Source organism: Bidens hawaiensis, unplaced genomic scaffold (genome assembly GCF_021521415.1).
Source record: "Bidens hawaiensis isolate Kalapana, Puna unplaced genomic scaffold, B.hawaiensis_p1.1 tig00006635_1, whole genome shotgun sequence".
Lineage (NCBI taxonomy): Eukaryota > Viridiplantae > Streptophyta > Magnoliopsida > Asterales > Asteraceae > Bidens > Bidens hawaiensis.
Window position 1 is genome coordinate 415,319 of NW_027491449.1, and position 10,914 is coordinate 426,232.

General features: G+C 36.3%; 1 pseudogene; it reads left to right on the forward strand.

The window, feature by feature from the left end:
• Positions 1-246: 246 nt before the first annotated feature.
• LOC143633241 (protein FAR1-RELATED SEQUENCE 5-like) lies at positions 247-10,546 on the forward strand (annotated as a pseudogene).
• Positions 10,547-10,914: the final 368 nt, after the last annotated feature.

Below are 10,914 nucleotides of genomic sequence, written 5' to 3' on the forward strand. Positions count from 1 at the left end.
AAGTATGTGGTTGTGGTGTTGCCACGTGTTCACTTTATATATTTAATAGTTGTTTAACCCGAAGGGTAGTTTAGTCTTTTCACATTTTTCAATCCATGTTGCCGGTTTTTCTTATAATATAATTTCCATCATGTCAAATCATTACTTTATTTTTTCAAATCTTCCGAATCTTCTCTCCTTAACTTCAATCTTCCGATCTTCTCTCCTTTTATCCTTCTCTCTTCCCAGTTTTACATTTATTCAATTATGTCTTCCGAAGTTAAGCGAGTTTTAGATTTTTCTGGCTATTCTCCGTCAAAGAAACAACATCAAGTAACACCATTCGTTTATTGTGATAGTCAATCTAAAAGCCTTGATCTTTCCGTGTTTGCTGATGATGTTCCAGTTGTTGAACCTGTTAATTCTAGGTTTGATCTTTCTTTGTCTGTTGATATTGTTCCAGTTGTTGAACATGTTAGTCATACATCTCAGTCGTCCCCTTATTCGGCTGCTTCTCATGTGTCTCATCTCAGCCGTCCCCTTGCATCTGAGGTTAAAACTGTTTCTCCTTCGGGCACTGAAGACTTAACAATACAAAATGATGTTCCTCTTGTTGGTAAAGATTTTGGTTTTTGAGTGTTGTGTGACGGTGACCACCCATATCCAAGTTTGATGGGTGAGGAATGCTTGTTGTGGCAATGGGCTCGACTAAGTCCAGTTTGTTATAACCAATGGGGTGATTACAGTCCTGATGTATCACCCTAATTTGTTTACTTTCTTTTGTTGTTTATTTTACTTTAATTTTCTATTTCGGTATTTGTAGTTGTAATGTTGAACTCTTTTTTTAGTAATGTAATCTAGATGTTTTGTTGTTTTTATTTTAATATTACTGTATTCCCCTTTATGTTTGTCATACGTTCATTATGGTTGCATCTGTGTGTTTTGTTGTTGAAAGAAATGGAGTTGAAATTGTCTGTTAATTGTATATTCATTGTTTGTTAACATATGTTTTTATAACGGCATCATATGTTTGTTGTATGTTAACGTATGTTGTTGTTGAAAGTTAACATATTTTCATTATATGTTAACATATGTTATAGTAGCATATGTATTTAACCACGTTTGACCATTGGACTTAACAACCATATTTAATTTCTTAATTAAATATTAAGCTATTCTTTCTTCCTTACTTCTTCTACATAATTAAACAAACGTAAATTAAACATTCAACCTACACTAATCTTACAACATAATTAAACATTAAATAACTTATTTTCTCCCCCAATTGTAATAGTCCCATGACTCGTCCGAATCACTAACATAGTAAAAGGGGTCGGGTTCATAGTCGTAACCATCTGGTTCGGTTTTTGTAGGTGGAGGAGAGTGTATTGGTGGTTTGTATTCCGCCCCGGGGTCTGTTTCGTACCCTTCTGCCCAGTCAGGTACTTGTTGTGTGGGTCGAAGAGTAGGAGCATGAGGTGGAGGTGGAGGTGGATGTGGAAGGTGGTCGTCTTCATGTGGGCCCCCGTGTACTTGTGGCTGATTGTTAATCCCACCATTCGGTTCGAATTGGACAATTTCAGGTTAACTGGCTGGTTAGCTTGTTCATCCACATTGTTTTCATGATTTAGTGCAAAACACCTTTTATTTTCAATAACATCCTCTGGAGGTGTACTTGGGATGGGATACATTTTTGTATATATTTTTTTTGTTTGTGGTATAGTAAAATGTATTACTTGAAATGTGAATGGGATGTTGATGTGAGTTTGGTAGATGATACCTCTTAGTTATTTGTACAAACACTTTGAGTGAAGTCCTCCTTTGTACCTCATTTATTATAATATATTTTATTGGTTTTGGAAGATCTTTTTTATTTTTGCTTGTCCTTTGTTGTCTTTTAATAGTTTACTAGAATGTCATTTCATACCTCCCCCCCCCCTCCCATATTATATTTACTTCTTCTTTTGTAAACAATATTTGAAGACTCACCCACTCACCATTAATGTTATCCACCTTCCTTCACCCATTTATCCTTTATTGTGATGGATTTTCCAGCCGGTTACAGTGACGATATCACATTAACTACTCCAAGCAGACAAGTTTTTAACATTCCTTTTGATAAGTTTACTCCAAATACTTTCCTGGACCACTTAATTAGTCCCACTAGTCAAGGTAGAATTCATTAACTCATATGAATCTTTTAAGTCTACTTTTTATTATTATAATCTATTTTTTTGTAAATGGTTTTTTAAGGGTGTCGTTTGTTTTAATGCTTTTATAACTTAAATTCCTTTATTTTTGAAGCATTATTTGTCTACTATATTTAAAAGATTTTTTTAGAGAATGTCTTTAGCAACCAAACATCCTTAGGCCAACAGATGTGTATCTCCTCTTTCAATAGAACAAACAATTCTTCAAGAAGAGGATGCTTATTATGTTTATTATTCTCCTAATGGTTCAAAGTTTTGGCGTCCAAAGGTTGATAACAATCTAAAACCTATTGAAGGCACTTTTTTTAAATCATGGGAAGATGTTGTTACTATGTACTATAAGTACGCTGAAGAATCTGGTTTTTCGGTCCGCAAAGGACTGACTAAGAAATGGAAAGGTGTCGCTACACACAAGTATCTAAGGTGTAATAAGTACGGTTCCCCTAAAAGAAAACGTTCCTTTGATTCCATGTCTAAACCGTCAATGTATGTCAGGCAAAAGACATTTACTGTAACTGATTGCAAGGTTCACGTAGGTGTTTCATTTTGTCGTGAAACATGCAACTTTATTTTGTCTAAGTTTGTAGAAGATCACAATCATTATCTTATTGAAACTTTTAACCGTGACTTGACAAAGATATCTAGAAAGCTTTCATTCTCAACCAAAAATTTTATCCACCAGATGAGTCTAAATAGAATTGGTCCTACTGTTGCTCATCGTTTACTTGTTTCAATAAAGGGTGGTCATCATAACGTTAGAGGTACACCTATTGATTTCAAGAACTTTTATAATGGAATGAGGATTTTCATAGGTGATAGGGATTCACAGTTAGTTATTGACCGGTTGAAAGATCGATATGAGTGTTGCCCCGAATTCTTTTTTGATTTTACTGTTGAAAATGGCAAGTTAAGATCTATCTTTTAGGCTGATGAGATATCCAAGTTGAATTATAAAGCTTTTGGTCACGTATTGGCTTTTGAAGCCACCTATCAGACTAATAGGTTAGTCATTTGATTTCACGTTTTTTTTGTCACTTATCTTATATATCTTTATCTTTAAAACATATGTTTTAATTGTTTAAGATTCTAACTTTTCCAGGTACAAAATAATATTTGTTCCCTTTACTGGTATAGATCACCACAAAAAATGTGTTTCTTTTGGAGCTGCCTTGATAAGTAGTGAGACTATCGACTCTTACAAATGGTTGCTTCAATCCTTTCTTAATTGTCATGGTCAACAACCCAAGCTAGTTTTAAGTGATCATGATCCTTCTATGCGGAAAGCAATAGTTCAGGTATATTCTGAGTCACGTCATAGGCTTTGCATGTGGCATATAATGAAGAAATTGCCGGCCAAGGTTATTATCTTAATTTTGAGCGATGATTATTTTGTTGATATCTGTGTTTTGTCTTTTTGATATGTTTTTGCTTCTTGTTACATTATGTATCTGGTGATGTTATTGAGAATACTAACATGCGTTCGAGACTACATCGTTTGGTTTGGAATATGTTTATCACCCCTGATACATTTGAGTCTAGATGGCATTATCTTATTGAGAAGTTTGGTTTACAAGACAACGAGTGGTTGAATGATATGTTTGAGATCCGTGATCGTTGGGTTCCTGCTTATTTTCGAGAGATCCCTTTTTGTTGTTTGATGAAGACTACATCTCGTTGTGAAAGCTCGAATGCAACATTTAAAGTCAACTAAACTAGCGCTAACACTCTTGTCCTAGTTTATGCTGTGTATGGAGTCTAGACTAGACAGTCAACGTTATTCTCAAAGAAATTGTGAGTACAAGACTTCATCTGCTTCCTTTAAAAGTAGTACCGGTGAAGAAATAGAGAAACATGCGTTTGAGTTGTACACTCAAACCATCTTTAATGAAGTTATGTCACACCTTCAAAATCCACTAACGGAGTTTTACCGTCAGAGGGTGTGAACTAACGGGGTCAGAATCATTAGTTATAATCAAACACCATGTTTAAAGTTTTCAAACCAACAAGGCATTAAGTCTTAAATAAAATGCGGAAGCGTAAATTGTAAACCAAAAAGTTTGCGCCACACAGGACGACTTAAAAACCCAAGTTATTAAGATAAAAATTAAAATAAGTTTTCAAAGCGATGGTGTTTAGCGAATGCATGTTCCTATACCGCGCGCCCACCTCGGCTACCTGAGAATAACATACTAAAAGTGTCAACACAGGGTTGGTGAGTTCACAGGTTTATATAAATAAAGTGTTTGCGTTTGCGTTTGCGTTACCAGATAGTGTTAAGTCAATTATATATCAATAAGTAGCTAACCTATCAAGCATGTATTACTAAGTGTTAGACACCGAAGCTGACTGTTTAACGATTGCCTTGCCACCATGTCAACCACGACCATGGTAATGTGTTAGCCAAGATTACACCCACTCGACCTACAGTCGAGTTTAGAGTTGGGTGGGGTTTGTCAAACCCAGTAGTACTACTCAACAGTGACTCGCTATTATCCAAATATTAACCGGTTCGATGTTATGAAGGACTTTAGTTGGTTTGTTTGCCACTTAGTCTTACAAGTGATATATAAAAACTAAACAAAATCTACAGCGTTGGAGTATGTTATCTCCCCCAAATAAAAGCGTTTAAAAAGAGTAAAAAAGGGGACGTGAAACTCACTGTTTGCGAAGAAAATCAAAAAGAATCCGAGAGAAGTGTGCATCAAAGAAAATCCTCACTAGTGCTCTAACAACAAAAATGAGATTTTCTAAGTGTTTAAACTACAAGTGAGTCCCTAGACTCGACACATACAACTTATGCATGAGATGTGTTTCGTGTTCCATTTGTGAAATAAGTGCGACTCGACAAACACGTTGGTGATGCGTTACATGTGTGAACAACTACTTAAGTGTCATATATTATCATTGTACATGACTAGCAATTATCCCCCACAAGGGCAATTTGGTCAAAACATAGCAATCATCGATCAGTTATGCACTTTTCATGACAATTCAAGTAATACAGCAGCTAAATTGTCCAGGCATATTTTCACTCGACAAGATTAGTCTTATTAATAAATCCTAACATGTCAAATAAATCACCAAAAATCATCATAGAAGTGCACTTGGGTTAGGTTTTTAAAAATATTTTTATTATATTTTTATCATATACAGTTTTATCACAATGATCAAAACATCACAGTAAACACACAGAAATCATTATCATGCGCAATAGAACTTTATTTATTATTCCCGTTAAATAACAAATCCAATTAATGCAAGACCTATTGGGTTAGACTCCTAAATTAAAATATTAACTTCCAGAAGTGGAACCAACCCATTTGGTCTTGTAGTTTATGAGATATACTAATTTCAACATAGCCTAACAGCAGGTCTCCCGAATCAGCCTTGCCCAACAGTTTTGTAAACTCATAAAAACTAACTTTTATACGTCCAAAAATTACAAAATCGGAATTTTCAGAAACTAGACTCGACCTAGTATATTGTACAATCAACAATCACAACAAAACATGTAATTAACATCGAGTTACAGTCATCCAAACACGAATTCAATAATCTGTCCAGCATCAGTTTTCATTAAAACTCAACAAACTAATAACCTTTACACTAACAATCATACATGATATCCTAATTCATCAACTAACAACACATTTAGCACTTAGGTTTATGATTTGCAGGTTTAATCATGCAATTAACTTATAGAATGGGTTAGATATGAAGCTTATTTACCTAGTTATCACCTTGGATCCTTCAACAACCTTGTAAACAACTTGTATATGTATGTGTGTGTGTGTGGTGATCGGCCGAGAATGGTGAAGAAGGGGAGGGGCTGCTGCCGTCGTGTAGGGGAGAGGGAGAGAGTGGGATTAGGGTTGGGTGATTATGTTGTTTATATATTTATTAAATATAATACATGCTACAAATCGCACCCTAAACTTCAAGTGAACTTAATTCTAGCATAACTAGTTTATAATATTCATAATAAGAGGTTATACTATGCAAGCACACAATCATATGTCAACATAACACATATTTATACCGAGCACTTGTTTATATTATATATTGTTTGTTCACCAACGGTTTGAGTTGACTCGTGTGTGTCTTGGTGGAATTCCGAAAGACTACTTGTGTAGTGATTGTCATGCGTCATCTAAACCCTAGTTTAAATGTAATGAGATGTGCGTTACAGTTCGTGTGATCTTAAGTTTGAATTAACGGAGTTCAGATTAACGGAGTTAACCTGAAATTGACGAGTGTCACAAGTTAGAAAGGAGATAATGAAAGGGAAGTATTGTTGTTATGTAACAAATACTGAAACCGCTGATGCTCATGTTTTATATTCCGTGATACACTTGGACAAAAGGAAGGACATAACCAACGTTTTTCTGGTATGTTAAGGATCAAGTTTGGTCACTTTAACATACTTTTTGTTGTTAACATATTTTTTATGTTACCCTGATAACATATGTTATAAGTAAAGTCTACTTTAACATAAGTTATAATCATTCTTATATTTTTTTTTCCTACAGGTTAATTTTGATCCTGCTGACAACTCTGCCACTTGTTCTTGTATGGGATTCACTCGTATTGGTTTTTCGTACCGCCATGTCTTTTGTGTTTATAGAATTAAAAAAGTTGACAAGATCCCCCTTAAGTATGTAAGTGATAGGTGGAAACGGGATGTTCTACCTAGAACTGTTTTCTCACTTTCAAACCGTTTTAGTGTGGATTCAAACCCTCAAAGTGTTTATGTTTTGAGATTTTGGAGATGGTAAGTCAGTGTGTTGACATGTTGAGGGTTGACTCTGAAGGTCTCAACTCTTTTGCTATGAAGATAAAAGAATTAAAATCTGTGTTCTTTGAAAAAAGTTTTAAAAATACTGATGTCATAGATGACAACTGTGACATTCGTCAATTTCGGGTCTCGTTTGTATTCGTTTTTGTATTCGTTTATCATGTAAACCGACCCATTTTGTAAACCAAATCTTATGATATAATCAAAATGATTGATTTTATGTTACAATATTGTTTTACACTTGTTGGGTCTTGAAAACATCCTTTTTGATCCTTAAAAACTTCTTAAAAATGACTTAAACCAAACTTTGGGGACTATTATTGTCATTTACCAAAAACTTGTTTGACCATTTCAATCATCACATGCATCTTTACCCTATTTGTATGAACCATACTCTTACCATTATAAAAGCAAGGCTCCATACACTATTTTGGTTGTTCATCTTCTCCAAAAACTCTCTCATTTCTCCATAGATTCAAGGTTGTTTATTTATTTATTCTTGAAGGTTTGGACTTCTCAAGTTAAACTAACTATAGCCTTTCATTCTAACTTGTTCATCTAACATTACTAACTCTTTAATATGGTGGTACAACATATATATAATACACACCCCTTGTTTCCTTTATTTGTTACTTCACCGACTCCGGTTGGTTAAGTTTCGAATGTCATAAGGCAAGGCTTCATGGAGGACTTCGTGTTCTTGATATATATACACACACACATAACTTATTATACGTATCATTTATGCCTAACTTCTTCTCATTTTAGTTTGTTAGTCACATTTACAAGTCTTGGGTATGTGGAATCCGTCTATGAACTCATTGTGAGATGGAAACCGAACCAAACCGAACTTTTGTTAAAAAGACTTGTTGTTGACCTTTTTAGTTATAGAACTTAAGTATTTTCATTTGTATATTTTTATACATGATCTATGATATATGGGTATGTAGAATCCATCTATGAACTTGTTGTGAGATGGAAACCGAACGAAATCCGACTTTTACTCGCTTAAGACACACAAGTGTGTTTTTAGCTATCAAGACTTGTATATTTCTTTAAAAATAGTTTACAAACTGATTTTAATTATTATCTTCAGTACTTGGAATTGTTGGATCCAACTTGATCTCATAACATAGTTTGGACCGACAAAACCGAACACCCGCTTAACGTGCGTTGTTAGTTCTAAACAATAGATCTACATACTTGGTTAAGTGTTATTATATTTTAATGAGTTATCTCATAACAATTAATATTTTGGAAAGTTGACTTTGGGTTTGACCATTTGTCAAGACCCGAACCGACAACCCGAACACTCGTTAAAAACCCGTTTTAGTATCTTTGTCCCAAAGGAACTTGCATTTTAGCATTTTTCCCACCTTATTACTTAACATTGGTTAAGTAAATATTAAGGTTAGATACTTTAACCCGGTTTTGAGCAAACTCACATTTTTTAAAGGGTTATTATTATAAATTCTTAAATAGTTACATGTTAAACCTTGAACTTTAAATTGTTTACTTTTTGCAACAATTATTTTATTTAAATATCTTCAAGGCAACCCTTCTAAATCCAAGACTTCTTTTATTTTAGGCTTCATACGTTAACTCGTCGTTCCGGCAAATCTACAAATAATCAATCTTTCAAGTTTATTACTTGAATGTGAGTAACTTCATACCCCGTTTTCTATCTTTTGTTTTGGGGGTGACATTTCATCATATCTAAACTAAATGTTTTATACTCGGGTCTTAAACCACAAGTTTATATTCCGCGAAAGTTTTAATAAACTCTGATTTGTAGAACTTTGTTTATGAGTAAATCTGATGCTAAAGTAGGGCTACCGGTAACGGGGCCTTACAAGTTGGTATCAGAGCAAAGTTCGAGAGATTTAAGCATCCTACATGCTTAGACTTGAACAGAGAATGGGATTAAAATGAGAAAGAAAAAAGATGCCAGTTCAAGATAGTCATGTGTCACTCAAGCAAGCTCCGTAAAGGTAAAGTGTATGATAATATAATGTATGTTAATGTTAGCTTATTGGCTAAAGGAAGAATGAGTGCAGGTTAGGGATAGGATTAATTGATTTTGATTGATTAACTGTTTAAGAGTAGAAACCAGCACAAGTAAAATCATGAAGGGAAGTATGTAGAACCTGAGGAGTAATGAAAATAGTTAATTACACTTGATCAACGTCATTAACTACTTACCTTACGAATCACGTGCTAAATAATTCCTCGAGTGATGACGTTTGTGTTTTCCTTTTTAGAATACGATGGTTGGATCTAGGGCAATTGAGCAGGAGGCCGCACTGGGCGTCGTGGCAGGCCTCGTCGTGACCAACAACCTTCGGTTAAACCAGCTTCCAAAACTGGAGAGAAAGGAAGCGTAGCTGGAAGAAACCCGAGCAATAACGAAGAGGTTCAACTTGGTCCTGCAGTTCAAGCAGCCATTGTTCAAGCTGTAGTTGCTGCTGTGAAGAACCTAAATCCCGAAAAATCTGCCGGGAGCCGTGAACGAACTGCTGAAGGGGCGGGTGGTGATGGTAGGAAGGATGGGGAAGGAGAAAGAGAGGCCTCGAGTGGGGTTAAGTCTGTGAAAGTCGATGACAGGAACGGAGGCCAAAGTGGGTGCAACTATAAGTCTTTCAAGGGGTGTGACCCGCCGAAGCTGTCCGGTTTGGGAGACGCAATCGATACTCTCAAATGGATAACTACGATGGACAAGATTATCCTAATTAGCGAGTGCCTTCCCGACCAAGCAGTGGGTTATGCCACTCAGTCATTTGAAGATGAGGCTATGTACTGGTGGGAAACTGTGGAAAAAAGGAAGACCCGAGAAGAGATTAAAGAAATGAGGTGGAATGACCTGAAAGAGTTAGTGATGAAGAGGTTCTGTGCTGATGCCGAGGTTGAGAGGGCCGAGACGAAGTTTCTGAATCTGAAGGCGGGCAAGATGACACACCGCGAGTACACAACTGAATTCAACCGGATGTCTAGGCTGGTTCCTGACATGGTGAATACTGAGGCTTAACGGATCAAGTGCTACGTCAGGGGGCTACCCCAGAAGGTCCGCATGTTAGTCAGGGCTAACAACCCTGTTACCTTTGAGTCTGCAGTTGAGTTAGCAGAAATGGTTTATGATGATTTGGAGGCGGAAGATGTGGAAGTGGAAGATAAGGAAGGAGGGAAAAGAAACAAACGGCCTGCACATTTCGTGGAGTATGCGGGGAAGAAGACACAGAAGGTGGCAGACAAGGAAACATGCAAGGTGTGCGGGAAGATGCACTTGGGAGAATGCAAGGCTGGTCCAAACCAGTGCTACCGATGCGGGAAGGAGGGACATATCTCTCTTGCATGCACCGAGGATCAGAAATGTTACAAGTGTGGTAAGTCAGGTCACATAGCTAGGGAGTGTGGAGAAGCCGTGGCAGTGGGGGAAGGACGAGGAGACGCGTGAAAGGATGATCTATTAGCTACTGAGAAGGTTGTAGAAGAATAAGTGGCTCGTCGCAGTTGTTTTATGTTTAGTACCGTTAATGAGTGTTTTGTGTTATAGTTGAACCTATGAATGACTTCCTTTTATTTTTATGAATGACTTGTGTTTGCCGATGGTTTGGTTTGAATGGCTTATGAATTATCTTGAATGCATGTTGGTTATGATAAATAGTTGTGTAGTGGTAAAGCGTCGCCTTAGGAGTTAGCGTTATTATATAAAGCAAGATTCCTTGGAAGGATGGGATGAGACTTGATACGTCGAGGGTCTCATGGAAAAGCTACCTTAATAGCTTAAACACATGATCACCACTCGATAACTGCAAGTCATAAGTAAGAAGGATAACCCAGAAAGCGAAGGCGATCCAATAAAGTGGGTAGATATAAGAAGTGTCCCTTTTACAAGGAATAAGTTAGGTTTCGAGGACGAAACCTCTTTAAAGA